Source organism: Ceratotherium simum, chromosome 3 (assembly GCF_057802395.1).
Source record: "Ceratotherium simum simum isolate JZ-2026a chromosome 3, ASM5780239v1, whole genome shotgun sequence".
In the NCBI taxonomy this organism is placed as follows: domain Eukaryota; kingdom Metazoa; phylum Chordata; class Mammalia; order Perissodactyla; family Rhinocerotidae; genus Ceratotherium; species Ceratotherium simum.
The window spans coordinates 10,576,836-10,592,905 of record NC_141902.1 but is presented as its reverse complement, the minus strand read 5'-3'; the positions used below and the strand labels follow the sequence as shown (position 1 = coordinate 10,592,905).

General features: G+C 38.4%; 1 long non-coding RNA gene across 22 annotated transcripts in view; it reads left to right on the top strand.

The window, feature by feature from the left end:
- The window catches only part of LOC147917415 (uncharacterized), a 225,669-nt gene that overhangs the window by 93,228 nt on the left and 116,371 nt on the right, over positions 1-16,070 (top strand). For 18 of the 22 annotated variants that reach the window (XR_015549636.1, XR_015549628.1, XR_015549647.1 and 15 more), the window contains 3 exons: positions 9,752-9,830; positions 11,794-11,829; positions 12,257-12,362. This is a non-coding gene — a long non-coding RNA (uncharacterized LOC147917415). Of the gene's footprint in view, positions 1-3,690; positions 3,746-9,751; positions 9,831-11,742; positions 11,830-12,256; positions 12,363-16,070 lie in introns of those variants that run through there. The other 4 variants (XR_015549645.1, XR_015549660.1, XR_015549666.1 and 1 more) reach the window with 4 other exon arrangements.

Here is a 16,070-nt window from a genome sequence, read left to right as displayed (position 1 = left end):
ACCAGGCCACAACAATGGCCGCCGCCAATGTCCCAGTCCCTGGAGAGGTCTCACCTCTCACCAGATGCACTCAGAGCCTATCAGGTGAGTTTCTTTTCACCAAAACACTGTGTACCTTTCTTTCTGGTGATTTTAGGTTGCTTTCTGAAACAGGTGAGTTTCCACGTGGGCCCTTCAAGAGCTGGTTTTAATTTCTTTGTAAACCAGCTTTTCTGGGGGTATTCCCCAATGTTTTAGTAGCAGGCAAAGTCAGATATTATGCCACTCATCTTAATTGTGCTGGGTCTACAAAATGCCCCCAGTGGGGGCACTCCCTGGCTCAGGGCCCCGCTCCTCCAGGGAGGCTGCGTACCTGTAGTCTGCTCCTGGGTGGCCGTGAAGCTGGCGGCTTGTGAAGGTGGCATCTTTTCTCTCCAGAAGGTAGTTTCTGCCTCTTCCACCTCGATTAGGATTGTCCTTTGTTGCAGGAGTTCCTCTTATCCAGTTTTCAGTTCTCTCTCAGGGGTAATTTTTCCACAAGTAGTTGTAAATTGGCTGTGTCCGTGGGAGGAGGTGAGTTCAGAGTCTGCTTACGCCGCCATCTTGACTTCTCTCCTGTGCTTGGAAGTCTTTCACTGATTACTCTTTAATAATTTTCTGCAAACAAATATGTATAAATTGAAATAATTAAATTTCCAGTGGCAATAGTATTCTAAACGTTTAACTTTCTTTTTCTCGATTGTCATCATTAATCGTTAGTTCACTATTGATCAAAACAGCATAAATAAATGAGAAATTTTGGTAAATAGTCATTCAAAAACTTTTATTGGAAATGCATTATTAATGAGATGAGTTAATTTCCCTAATTAGTTCGTATACTTGTGAATGAATATTATTTATAGAATAAGGAATACTGATTTCTATTTTTTATTTCTGTAGATATGACAACTGAAAAATTTGTTCATATAAAAAGGTAGATTGGAATAGAGTTTTGTTATAGCTGCAAGTGCTGTTTATTTGCTATTGTTTCTTATTCCTAAACTCACTCTGCTCTACTCCTCTGTGGGATGCAGGTGCTGGGATTCAGAAGAGTGCATTTGCCAGACCCCACTGCTGGCTGGCCTCTAGGGGGAGACCAGAAGGCAGGCAGAGGGAAAAGAGGAATTCCTTCCTGTTTTCTCTATACTAGTCAGTGACGCTCCAACTGCAGCTGGTTGCTCCCGAGTTTCTTTTGGTGCTCTCAGAGCCAGACCCAGCCCTGCTGTGCCCTACTCCACAGTGGTTGTAAAGCACCCCTTCCTCCTCAGAGGGCTGTGCGCTAGCCCTACAGTGTTCCTCTTCTTCCCCTGGATTCCCCCAACCCCTGGGGTTGTAGCTGCTTCCTGCAGTTACCTCTGAGTTACTTCAAATTCTTTTTTTTTTTTCTCTGATAGCTTTAACAACAATGAAACCCATTCCCAATATTAAATCTCCTCTGTTTGAAATGTCTAGTTTGGTTTCTGGCTGGATTCTGGCTGACATCATAGGTCATTCAATTCTTTGAACTCCTTCCAGCTATATGCTAAAAATCACACAGTGATCCACCGTTATAAATTATTTTTAAATTGGCAGTTGGCTGACAACTTGATTAGGTTCTGCTTCAGTTTTTTTTTGTTTGTTTTTGAAAGCCAAGAATTGAGGGATAAAAATCTTCAAATTATAAATGTATTTGTTATTCAGTCATTAGGACTATTCATTTTCCCAATTTCTGGGAGATTTTCCAAAAATAATTTGTCAAGACTGATTAAATGGCTATTAATTATAGCTATTACTAGTGGTACCTTGTTTATTGTACACATTCAGAAAACATTGGGCACTATCGTTAATTTCAATACACTTTTGCCACCACCGTATTTTTGATAAAATGATTCTATCATATAATGTACTCTAAATATAATTTTGACCTTAGATGTACAGAATTAAATTATAAATTTATGGAAAATGTTTGCCATTAACCTAATTGAGAAATCATTGTCTGCCAAGAAACCAAATCAGACCTATTTTCTGTCAGAAAATGATTTTATTTTTCAATTTTTGTTGGTGAAAAACTTGTTTTCAAATTCTCTTTCTATTAAGTAACATCAGGAAATGCTAATATGTGGACTATTTACTATGTTTTACTATGAAAAACTTCCCAGGGAACTATAATGAAAAATAAAATTGGCATTTGTTCTGTTTTTTGATGTCTGCAATTCTCATGTTGACACTAAATGTGTCAGGGAGGGCAGGGGAAGGAGATGTGGAAAACCATTTCAAGGAGTAGAAAAATTTATTTTTCTCTCCAGTTTCTGCTTCTAAAATACTTTTCAGGGAGTGATTCTCCTTTGATTGGGAGGATATTAAATAATTTTAAAAATTCTCAAAAAAGTAAGATTTTCATTTTGCAGTGGTATCCTTGAGGTGTCATAACTCCTTTATTCAAAAGGAGAATATACTTGCTGAATTTTGAAATGTGGAATTGACACAAGACTGTACAGGCGAAATGTTGCTATAGTTCTAGTCTCTAAAAAGTAGCATTATAGCCTGGGAGAATCCAGGGTGTTGAAGTCAGAATCATTGAGTCTAAGTGGTGGTCACACTACTAAATAGGAAATTCCTCAAGTACTTCACACTTCAGTGTCTTGACCAATAAAATGAGCTAATAATATCTATGTTGCAGGGTAGTTTTGAGGATCAAATGAAGAAATGTCTATAAAGCACTTAAGACAGCATCTGGCACGTGGGAGGCATTCATTCAATGGTGGCTGCTGTTAAAGGCTGCTCCTCACCTGCTCTTTCCCGGTGTGGACATGGAATGGATCCTAACAGTCTGGGAGGCTGCACTGCATTCATCTTCATGTTATGCCTGTCGTCTTCCTGGTATCCTTGCTGTTTTTGCCCTGTGCCCTTCTGCTGTGGGACGTATTGCACATCCATTTATCAGGGCAGTCTTTAGACAGTTGTTTTCTAGTGGAAGTTTTGTTTTCCTCCAGCATACCCTGTGTCTGTGTCTTTCCGCTGTTTTGTGCTTCTGCGTGCCTCTCCTGTGAGTGTGTGTTTTTTGCTCCGGTGCCTGTATCATCTTCCTGGATGCTGTTATACTTCCCATGTTTTACTGTTTAACCATTTCAAACCCACGAACCACTATGCAGTATAGATACCATTCGATTCTCCAATTTTAGGGCTTGATATAATATGGCACAGGGTATGACTTGAATATAACCAGGTCCTTTCCCTCTTAAAGAAGTGATTTGCTCACGGTCTCTCTTATGCAGTAAAGTATCAGGATGCTCTTCTATCTGTGCACCTTTCCCTGCTACATTATCATTCTTTTCAATTGAGCAGAAGAGAAAAATAATTAAAGACGTTAACTTGAATATTTGGTGTCTGAAGACAAATATATTATTTTAAAACAGTTGAAAAATAATGACTACAATTTCCAACTCCAGATGCTTCCCTGTGTCTAGGGCATAGGGTGGCTTTTAACTCCCTTTTAACTATCTCAAAAGTTGGTATTTGGGGAATTTAAAAAACTAATATACTTCAGATTTAGGAAACCCTTAATACTCGCAATCTTTGGTGATATTAGAGTTGCAGATGAAGTTATCCTTCTGCTCCTTCACACATCCCCTGTTTGTATTGTCATCCTCATGCTTCTTTTGGACCAAAGATTTCTTTTGATCTTCTCTCTAGACAGACTTCATCCAAAATGGACTGGCAGAAGGGACGGTGAAAAGCTTCACTTAGGGTGAGCCTCTCCCCTTCAAGTTAAAGGAGCACCCACGCCAGAAAATAATCCTCACTTTTGTCTGTGACTGCAGTACCCCAATGGAGTCAGTAGCTTTTAAGGAGAAAATCCCCATGAGCGTCACTAAGAACTAAAGGGGAAAGGAAGAAAATCTTGGAGCGTCTATGTCTGTTATGAACCTAGTATTTTTTAAAAATTCAAAGTAAACCTATTCTTTAGAATTACGTTTTCAGGGACATCAAAGAAAACATATCTTCCAGTTCTTGAAATAGCTCACGAGAATTTCTCGACCATCTTTCGAACTTGTTCACTGATTCCCCTTCTCTCACAGTTGCTAGATGTACAGATGTTTTCTCTTCAAAATGCAGTACGTTAAAAATGAAAAAAATTGTTATAAACCAATGTTACTGCAATAAACAAAAAAAAAAAAAAAAAAAGAAAAAAATTACTATGAAAAGCCCTTCCTCTGTTTCAGTAGGATTACAAGGTTTCCATCTCCAGGGTTTCTATTTCAATTTATCTTTTGAAATCAAATTAAATCTTTTTCTTTCTTTGAAATGCCAGGCTCCATTTGTGGTAATAGTTTCTGACAGTTCTAGGCTTTTACCAAAACTCCTCAGTGAAATTGTGTTTGTTAGATGATTTCTTTACTCTTCGTATTGTTATTTAAAAATGAAAAACAAAGACAAGACTTTCTTTTTATGAGAAAGTCTAACAGAGCATTGGCATTTCCTAGTTATGAGAATACAGTATCTTTCTTATCAATTAAATTAAGTTTGTAAGACCTAAGTCTAAATAAGTTTTTTGGTTACACTGTATGAGAGAAAATTCATTTATTATTACAATCACACTGACAACTTAAAATGAATACTTAAATGTGAATGATCACAAGTAATTATAACCCTCATGTATTTTCTTTTTAGAAAGGATTAGAAAGTGCATTTTTTTAACTTAACAAATTGTTATGGTTGTAGCAGTTATTTTTTTTCCCTCTATCAGTGAAAACCGGGGTATGTCTAGTTAATCTTCTGAATGAAGATATATATATGTATACATTCAAATACATGTGTGCACACATTTGGTTGTGTTTACATGCATTTCTTACATAATTAAACAAAACGCTATTTTGAATGGGTTTTACTTATTTTAATTTAGCAAAGAGAAATTGTGGCTAATTTTATAAAAAAAACTTAAAGGGCTGGCCCAGTGGCGTAGCAGTTAAGTGCGCGCTCTCCGCTGTTGGCGGCTGGGGTTCGGATCCCCGGCACTCACCAAGGCACCGCTTGTCAGGCCACGCTGTGGCGGCGTCCTATATGAAGCGGAGGAAGATGGGCACACATGTTAGCTCAGGGCCAGTCTTCCTCAGCAAAAAGAGGAGGATTGGCATGAATGTTAGCTCAGGGCTGATCTTCCTCACACACACAAAAAATAAAATAAAATAAAAATTTAACTTTGAAATACAGTCAGAACTATTTAGACAATTCATAGATAATTTATTCTTATCTAGTGCTGTTTTAGAGATCAGGAAAATTTCGAAGCCTGAGAAATTTAGCTGCATTCAGGCAGCCAAAATATTTTTCTTTTTCCTTTAGCCTACACTTAGCTTCTTGCTGCCTGATTGGCACGTGGTGGAACTATTGCTGGTTATGACACAGCCAGCAAGTCTCTTAGTAAAGGGAGCTGAAGATTTCATAAATAAATAAATATTATTAAGTTTAATAATAAAGCCTTTAGTGCTGGTTTCTATGTCTTTGAGTTTAAGAAAGTGGGACAACTGACTATAATTCAGTTATTTCTGAAAACATTTTGGATTCTATAATGCATGCTAAAATACAATCAATGGCTAAGTGCTAGCATTGTCTAAGGCTTGCTCAGACATTCATAGAGAACAATGGAGCAGGACGTTATTCTGTAACATACCAGAACAATTGCAAATTAATGTCTAAGAAAGTTAAAGTAAGTCCGAAGGAATTAAAATAGAAAATCAAATTTTCTTGCTCATGTGGGTTAGAATTCCAGAGAAATTGAAGTTTCATGCTCTCCAATTTCTTGTTTGCTCAGTCTTAGCTGAGGAGTTTGTGATAGCTGGGAAGACTTGAGGTTCTTTTAGCAGCTGTGGACCAAACGATCTTTTACTTGGTTGGGTGTAGCTTTTTCAGAACCTCAGAAGAGGAATCATTCTCTCCCATGTGTTCCTTTGAAAGAGATCGACGATTCAATGGAACTAGAAGATTGTATCTGTGTGGTACAAAGAGCAGAATTGCTTGGATTGTGAGTTAGCTGGGACTGGGCCACTTCTCCCTATGGGAAGGTTACACCCAACTTTGCTTCCTACAGAACGATAGTGTTTCTCCCCTGACAGGTGAGATTGATACAGGGCCCAGGCCTCTAGCTGCTGGGTGTTAGGTATTCCCAGAGAACTCCCACGTACAACTGGCCCCACAAATCCAGACTGCTTGGTACCAAGCAGCCCCTGTATTCATTGACAAGGGAAAGGACTTGTGGGGTAGTAGGGAAGGGAGAGGAGTCCCTTCACTGAGACGCAGAGCCTGGGCCCAGATCCCAGCACGCCTTGCTATGTGACGATAGAAGGTTTGAGGGCTCAAGCCTTCTCTTTTTCCTGTTTTCTTGGCCTATTTAGTATCCCCTGTTATCCATTATTTACCACTATTCCTTAATCCATGTGTGGGGAATTTGTCTGGGCCCTAGTTCATGATAGGTGGAGAGTCAGAAGTTACCTTATATGACAATGCTACTCTCCTCCCCAAAATTTAGAAAACAAAATACCTAGCCTCAAAAACACAGCTTCTAATATAGTTCAAACCATTCTACTATTGATCCTCATTGGTACATAAGGGAAAGAAGGAGGGCAGAGAAAAATTTGTTTTCACCTGCATCAGGTGCCAGTTTGTTTCATTTTTTAGGAATCCATGATCTATGAACTTTAACTCAAATGGAGGAAAAAAATCTCCATTTAGGGAATGAATTATAGCACTGGCTTCCATATTTGGTGGGGAGTGGGGCGTGAGGGATGTGGGAGGGAAGAGGGATCTATTTTTGTAATTTCTCATCTCTCCTGTTGGAAACTTTCTTATTGTTAATTTTGGAAATTTAGAGTTGTCAGACTCACTGCCATTGTTATTAGAGAAACCTCTCTAGCTTATTCAAAACTTCTTAATTTCTATCTTGCCTCTAAGCACTCGGATTCTGGTGTTCTAGTTCTACACTGAATACAGTGACATCGCTTCCACGTTCTCTCGTGAACAGGCATTTTTAGTCCTGGGCCACTTGCCTGAGGACACTGCTTCTTGTAGAATTGGTTTGGGCTACCCGCTTTCTAGGAGGTTTTTTTTTTTTACCCTGAACTCACACTTGTTCTAGCTGGAGAATCACTGTCAGCTGATTCCTGAACTGAAGGCTCTATTGATACATCTGAAGCCTGTGCCCACAGACCCTGCTGAGAGCCAACACCTGGGGCATGTTCTCCTAGAGGCATGTCTTTCCTCAGCTTTTGCAAGTTCCAGACCTGAATAGCATTTCTTTCTTCTTCACCTTTTTCTCAAGTAGTGAGTTTTGTCTTAATATTTTGTTTCCATCAATTCTTCCCATATTTCTTCCTTTCATTATTCTTCTTAGGTTGGTGTCTTTTCTTTAATAAATGTAGGGTAAGCATTGTTTCTTGCATCTGTGTATCATCTTTTCTTTTCATTCTCTTTTGTTTTCTCACCCAGATATTTGTTTTTTCTAAAATTTTTAGATTTTGATTCTGGGGCCTCCTATAGTAAGCGATGAAATTAAAGGGTTCTGTGTCTGCCAAAAGCATCTATTGTTCAAGCAAACCTGTCCATCCTCACCATCCTGAGTTGGATAATCTCACCAAATATAGTCTCCGATCAGACCAAAATCTGTCAGACTTGGACTCAACCTACTCTTATCTTGCCTGGCTCTCCCTTATATGTCTCCTTGGGTGCCTCTTATTAAATTTCTAATTCCTGAGCTCTCTCATGCATATTCCCTAAGAAAACAAGCTTGTATTATCTGAAAGCACATCCAATAAGTCTTTGAAAATTTTGCACTGATCTTTCCAGTGTTCTTCCTTCAAATCTGTTTATATGTGGTGTGACTTATTCTTTAGCTCTCATGAACTTGGAGGGGTGGGTGACTAATCTGTGTTTGCTGAGACCCTACTGCTCACCCCTGATATGTGTCCTGGGGGCCCTGGTCACTATTTCTGATCTGGAAACAACTAAAGCATCTTCTCTTTTTCTGATAGCCTCTCTCAAAACAGTTACGGCTGGTGTATCTTCTTTACATTTTATGTCTGTTGTTGCCTTTAATGTCTCATTTTTTCTTTAGCATCTGTCTAGACTCTCTCCTTTATCCTAAGGAAATCTTTTTTCCCCAAGTTTAATCAACCAACCTTGCTTCCTTCCCTGTCCTTTTTTCTTTTCATTCTACCGCTGTCTTATGCTAGCGAGACTGAAGCCCATTTTCATATTATAGTTCCTCTTTGATTTCTTAGCCAATGTAAATCCAAAGAGATCTTCTGAGGTCCAGGGACTGTCCTTTTTAATTATATTTTTGGGCCTTTGGATTTACAGTAATTCATCTTCACCCAACAAAGGTGATATATTCTTCTTAGAGCCCTCATTCCTTATTGTTTGTTTATTGATATAATCTACTCAGAGTGAAGTGATAGATTGGGTCTCTGAAGTGTAAAGCTGAGCCAAAACTTATGTAATTAACAAATTCAGAGAGTAAGTGGTGTCCGCGGGCCATTAAGAGCCTATATTCAAGCCACATGAATCTAAGAGGCTAGCCAACCTCAGCTCTCTCTGTTGGCCCTGGGCAAAGATTAAAGCATGAATAGGAATGGAATTTGGGGCATCTGATGTGGCCTACTAAGGTCTAGCACTAACAATTAAAAACAATTTTTAATATAGTGAAATATACATAATATAAAATTTACCATTTTAGCTATTTTTAAATGTACAGTTCAGTGGCATTAAGTACATTCACATTGTTGCGCAGTCGTCACAACTATCCATCTCCAGAACATTTTCATCATCCCAAACTGAAACTCGCTACCCATTCAACAATAACTCCCCATTCCGCACTCCCTCCAGCCTCTGGTAACCACTATTCTACTTTGTCTCTATGAATTTGACTCTCCTAGATACCTCATGTTATTAGAATCATACAATATTTGTCCTTTCATGAGTGGCTTATTTTACTTAGCATAATGTCTTCAAGGTTCATTCGTCTTTTAGCATGTGTCAGAATTTCATTCCTCTTCAAGGCTGAGTAATATTCCATTGTGTGCATGTACCACGTTTTCTCCATCCATTCATCCATTGAGGGACATTTGAGTTTTTTCTACCTTTTGGCTATTGTGAAAAATGCTTCTACGAACACTGGTCTACAAATATCTGTTTGAATCCCTCCTTTCAATTTTTTGAGGTATATCCCCAGAAGTGAAATTGTGGGATCATATGGTAAATTTATGTTTGTTATTTTTGAGGAATCTTAATACTATTTTCCATAGTGGCTGTACCGTTTTACACTCTTACCAGCAATGCAGAAGCATTCCAATTTCTCCACATCCTCAGCAACACTTGTTATTTTCTCTTTTTTTGATTATAGCCATCTTAATGGGTGTGAAGTGGTATCTCGTGGTTTTGATTTTATTTTCATTGCCCTAATGATTAATAATATTGATCATCTTTTCAGGTGCTTTATTGACCATTTGTATATCATCTTTGGAGAAATCTATCTGAGTCCTTTGCCCATTTTTTAATTGTGTTTTTTTTTATTGAGTTGTAGGAGTTCTTTATATATTATGGATATTAATCCCTTATTAGATATATGGTTTTCAAATATTTTCTCTCATTTTGTGAGTTGCTTTTCTACTCTTTTGGTAGTGTACAAAAGTTTTAAATTTTGATTAAGTCTAATTTATCTTTTTTTTTTTCTTTTGTTGCCTGTGCTTTGGGTGTCATATCCAAGAAACTATTGTCAAATCCAATGTTATGAAGTTTTCCACCCTACGTAATTTGAAGAAATGGAACTTCACAAGTGCTCTTTGGTAAGTGCCACTCAAAGATTTTAGGGCTGGTATACAATCCCCAAAATACAGTCCAGATCAGAGAAGAAGGAATCAAGGAGGAAGTGGTAGAACCTCTGTCAGGAAGGCAAGACTCTTCCAGAAATCCCCAGCAGGCTTCTCCTTCAGTCTGTTGGCCAGAACAGTTCATGTTGCCACTCCTGGCTGCAAGAGAGGGTGGCTGGGAAATACATAGGAGTTTTGTTATCATTGTTTGTTTTTAAGCTGAGCACATCACCCTCTAGGGTGAGGATGAAGAAAAGAAGTAGGCAATGTGGTGTCTGCTACAAGTTTTAAATTTCGGTTGATGTATCTGAAACTTTTTCAGCAGAATTGTTTAAAACTTTGTGGCACATAGATAGTATTCTTCTCCAGAGTCCAGTGTTGACATATAACTTTCCCTATTTTTATATTTAAGTCTTTTTGTATTCAAGTCTACTTCTAGAGATAGGAGGTGGGGACCAGGGCAGGGGCCAATGACACCTGGGGTAGGATAGATAGGTACTCATGCCCGTATCCTGTTCTTTCCTGGGATCTATAAAATGCACCTTTGACTGCATCTCTAATGATGAATTTGTGTTCTTTTTTCTAAGAAGAATGTAACTATTCCATTCAGGTTTTACATATTCTGCTGAGTCACTGTTATAACTATGGGTGCTCTGCAGAACACCAAGCAACCTGTCTATGCTGCAACCAACACTTATAATTCTTCTCTGGGTGCTCCGCCCATATCCTGGGGCCTCCCACACCAAGCAGGGTGCACCTACCCAGGCTAAGTGTAGAGAGCCTCTCCCCTACAATGACACCTCAGACTTTGCTCCCTGTCTGCTTCTAGTCCTCCTTAACCTGGTTTGGAAGCTTCAGCACCAAGTAGAGCTGCTCATCGGGAAAGTGCTCTTGTCTGGCCCTATGTTTCTGTACAGAATCTCTGGATTTGAGTTTCTGCTCTGAATCATAGAGCTTGTATATTACCTTCTTTAAGAGAATAGGTTTTTGATGACAAGATATTGCAGGAGTAGTGACTTTTCGTGTTTAGTCTTTGTATACTGAGTCATGAAGGAAAGTTAAATAGAAAAGAGTTCAATTCAAAAGGTAATAAATAGCGGCCAGCCCTGTAGCATAGTGGTTAAGTTTGGCGCACTCCACTTTGGCGGCCCAGGGTCCTCAGGTTCTGATCACAGACATCAGCCATGCTGTGGCCGCGACCCACATAAAAAATAGAGGAAGATTGGCACAGATGTTAGCTCAGGGCTAGTCTTCCTCAAGCAATAAAAAGAAGAAGATTGGCAACAGATGTTAGCTCAGGGCCAAACTTCCTCACCAAAAAAAACCCCCAAAAGATAATAAATAGCAAATATTTCTCTGTTTTTCTGTGAATTTGCTAGTTGAAAAGGCTTGAAAGTAATTTATTATGTTTTTTGGGTTTTCCTAGTATTGGGTCTTAAAATATATGATATTACCTCTGTGCATAAGGAATTCTCATATATTTACAGTGAACCATTTTATTGCCTCCAATTTTGTTCCATTTAATTTTCCCTTAAAGATCCCTTTGGACATTTTTTGACTATTTTATACCATCCCGAAGTTATGGAAATGGCAATGTGTTGTGTGGTTTCCTGTTCCTGCATGCCCCTCATGGCTGTGACCACTTACCTTTAAATGGAAATTTCGTTCTCTACATCCTCTAGCCTTGGGAACAATAGAGCCCTTAATAAAGAGAAATTCAAGAAATTTCAGTGTAGTAGCTCAGCATTTTTATCCTTTTGGCTTATTTTACTCTGATTTTGCACCTTAATCCTAAAAACCTGGAACTTGGCTTTTTTTCTTTATGCACAATGCCCCATTTTGAACTTCATTTCAAGAAAATGAGTCTTTTTCTTATTTTTCTTCCCAGTGCACTGATTTCTCTGAGATTAACTTCCTGTGTTTAATTTCTGGGTTTTAGCAGCTGCTTCCCTGTATTTGGACAGCCTTTATTTCTGTAAGTATTATGGGAACATGAAGTAAGCTTTCTAAAAGTTAACCTGTTGTTGGTTTGAATACTGAATTAGACACTCCTTGAGAAACTGATTTGGGGGAGGAGCTCTTTTAATTCAGTGTCCCCCATTCTGCAGTGGTTTGGCCGGGGAGCACATGGAGTGATGAGTTAGTGCAGAGAAGTTTGATATCAACAAATGACTGTCTCAAGTTCCTTGCCTGCTCTTTATTGTTGTCGTTATATTCCAGTGAAAATGGACATGTATTCTTCTTATATAATGCAGTGAAAAGTTAATGTTGCAGTAATGTTTTGTTTTGAGATTGAATATGATTGAATCTTCCCTATTAAATTACATATTTTGCTATACATTAACTCGGTACATGCTTACCTGCTGTGGGGTTTTCACATCAATTTTTTTTCTTCTTTTCAGATTTTCTTAGAAAACATCTTCTGGACACCTTAGTTAAAAGTTTCTATTTTGCTTTGATCTGGAATCCTACCCTCTCCTCTGCCGAAGCAATTATTCAAAATTTCAGGTAATATGCCTTTGTTTGTTTCTATACTATAGCATTATATCTCCTTCTATACTCTCTACAACATGCTAACTTCATGCTTTATTTTTTTTTGTTATATTTAATAGCTATATTTAGTTTTCATTATGACTTTTTTTTAAACATGTAAGCTTTGAGTCTGTTTTCTGGCCCCCAAAACGTTGCTGTGATGATGAGGAGTATTTCAAATATGTTTTGGTGGGAAAAGTCATGTCTACATTGTATTTTGAGCTGAAAACAAATTTCCCACTGGAGAAAAAGATGACAAATATGATATTTCCTCTGCATATCATCAAGCAAACAGGTTTTAGAGTAATTCAGGGTCTGCTCATCCTTTTATTCCTTCATTCATTTAATAAATATTTATGGGATGTCAACTAGTGCCAGACAGTGTTCTAGGCACTTGGGATTCAGCAATGACCAAACAAATTCCTGCTTGTGTGGCGCTTACGTCTGGTTCAGTGGTTCTCAAACTTAGCTCCATATTAGAATCACCTGGGGAGATTTTAAACCTCCTAGGTCTTGCCCCATGCTAATTAAATCAGAATCTCTGGGGATGGACTTAGAAGTTAGTCTTTGTTTTTGAAACTTCCCAGGTGATTCCAATGTTCCTCTAAATTTAAGAACCATCCATCTATAGCAGGAGTCATCACACTGTAGCATACATCAGAATGACCAGAAGGGCTTGTCGCAATTCAGGATAGTTTCTGATTCACTAGTCTGGGGCTAGGCCTAGAAATCTGCATTTCTAACAAGTTCCCTGGTGATGACGAGCTGCTGGTTTGGGGACTGAACTTTGAGAATAACTGATATAGAGCCTTGACATGCAATGCGTGGTAGCAGAGCCGCAGCATGGGCCTGAGAGCTTGTTGGAAGTGCAGAATCTCCAACCCCACCCCAGACCTAATGGGTCAGAATCTGCATATAACAAGATCTCCAGGTGATTCAAATTCATGTTAAAGTTTGAGAAGCTCTGCTTCAGTGGACTTGGTCACGTGCGTGCCATGCAAACGACAGGTTTATTTCTTGACTCTTGAGTATGCTTTTACATAAGACGACGTCACATACTTTGGAAACAAAGCACTACAGTGGTGATTTATAATGAAATAATCTGTTATTTTTTGTCTTTTACTACCACAAAGGGCTTGTAGTGGCAAATACAATTGAAAAATAATTCTCCAAGTTGAAAACAAGACCCTCCCCCCTATTTTTGTTAGAAAATTTACCATAGAAAACTTGTAATTTCATTCTCTGTCTCTTTGAAATATATGTAAAACTTAAAAGCTAAATACGCCTCTAGCTAGGACCTGGGAGCTATACCTTTGAAATATAATCAAGGAAGATATTGCCTCTGTCTCCCAGGCTTAGAGAGGATAAGAGCCTAACTTTGTTGGGCCCCTCCCTTCAAGTTGCAAAACTACCTCTTGTCAACGAAGATATGAGAAGTTCATTTTTCCTTTGGGTAAAGTCAATTAGCTAATGCAAATGGTCACCCCAACTACCAAGTGAATTTGGGATGAACTATGTGTGACAAATGGTGCTGCCAAATCCTCTTACTTGAGGACTAGTTATCATTTATCTTGAACATGTCTGTAATGGGTTGTATCTGCATGGCTATGTGAAGGCTGAGATTTCTATGTATCTTTGCAATCTCTTAGAAGATTGCCTGAGGTACACATCACATTCTGGATTAATGTTTATTCAATGATAAAATTCCTTTCTTTCTCTTCTACCTTTGTGGAGATGTTTTCTGGGTGGAGAGGAAAATTTTAATTACATTTTTCCCAACAGGCTGTATTCAGTATTTTACTAACTTTCCAGACCACTATCTTTCCCTAGCTAGCCATGGAACCCATTCTGCGTATGACATTTTGAGAGGGGAGAGATAAGAGAGAATACTAAGAGAATATATTAGTCTAAAAAAACAGTCTAATTCAGATATTGTTTCCCAAGCCTTTAAAAAAAAAAGCTCTTAATTATGGAGTTTTTCAATCAAGCATAAAAGTAGACAGAATAGTATAATGAACCCCTCTGTATTCATCTCCCAGCTTCAACAATTAAGACTTTTTCCAATCTTGTTTCATCTATATCTACTTTTGATTTTTTGGTTGAGGTATTTTAAAGCAAAACCTAGATATCCTATCATTTAACCTGGAAATACTTCAATAGGTTTCTTTAACATATTTCTTTTTTTTAAAAAAAAAAAACCATAACTATTCACATAGCCAAAAGATAGAAACAGCACAAGTGTCCATCAGTGAATGAATGGATAAACAAATTGTACATACATACAATAGAATGTTATTTAGCCATAATATGCTACAATGTGGACAAATCTCCAAAACACTATGCTAAGTGAAAGAAAACTAGACACAAAAAGTCACATATTGTATGACTCCATTTATATGAAATATCTAGAATAGATAAATCCATAGAGACAGAACGCAGATTGGTGGTTGCCAGGGTCTAGGAGGAAGGAGAAATGGGGAGAAACTACTTGATGTTTAAGAGGTTTTACCGTGGAGTGATGGATCTATTTTGGAGCAAGATAGAGGTGGTGGTTGTGCAACATTTGGAATGGAAAATTTTTAGTCCTTCGTCATCTCTTATGGGACAATAACAAGTGAAGAGGTGAATATTTGAAGCAATTACGAATTGTGAAATGTTACAATGAGAACAAACGTTGTGCTGAGACAGAAAATAATTGGGAATTTCTTTTAGATGGCAAGGTCAGGGAAGACCTTTCTGAGGTTGTAGTATTTAAACTAAGGTCTAGAAGTTGAAGAGAGAGGCTTCCAGTAGAGTCAAGGGTCTTGAGGTGAGAAAGAGGTTGGCATGTTTGAGGACTGAATGTAGGTGTGGGTAACTGATGTGTCTGCTCAGACTTTCCCTACAAGAGGTTCGGGCCTGTCGCTGGCTCATGGTGTACCTGGATAAATGGGACTTGACTCGTCATTCTTCTGTGAACTGAATAGTTATCATCTACTCTTCCTTCAAATTATGGTGGACTGAGGGTGTTTATGTATACTGGGGCAAGGACAATTGTGTTTTTATTTCTTTATCACTCTGTTCATCCTTAACTGGGTAAGACAAAGGGGTATGAAAAATGTCGATAGTACTGGATATATACTAGGTATGTATCCAGTACATAATGTGGATAATACTAGGATACAGTAATAAAACAATTCCTGAAAAGAAGGATGGGATGAAGAAACTGAGCAAAGCCAGAACACCACAGGAACCGAGGGCTGGAGAAGGAAATAGAAGGCTGGAGGGAGAGGGATGGGGACAGCCAGGGGAGGAAGCCATTCTCTCTGTTGTGTGGTGGGTAGCAATGGGTTGGGATCACCTCTGCCCCCTCTAGCGGTATGCCAATAAACAAGTCACTTTACCTCTGGAAGCAGCAGCTGTGAAATGGGAATTGCATTAGTAATACTTATCCTATAGGGATTATGTGAGGCTTAAATGAGATCATGATTGAAACTGGCTTAATAGGGTGCCTAACACGCAAGTAAGCCCTGAAGTGTTCACTTCTGCTGTGGATATTACACATTTTCTTGTTCCTCAGCTTTCTAAACCTTCTCAAATTCATGTTGTGTTCTCATGTTTTTATACATCCCATTCATATTCTGGCTCTCCTTTCTGGGTTTTAAAAATGCCCCCATAGAGAAAATTGTTAAAGTTTCTGAATGG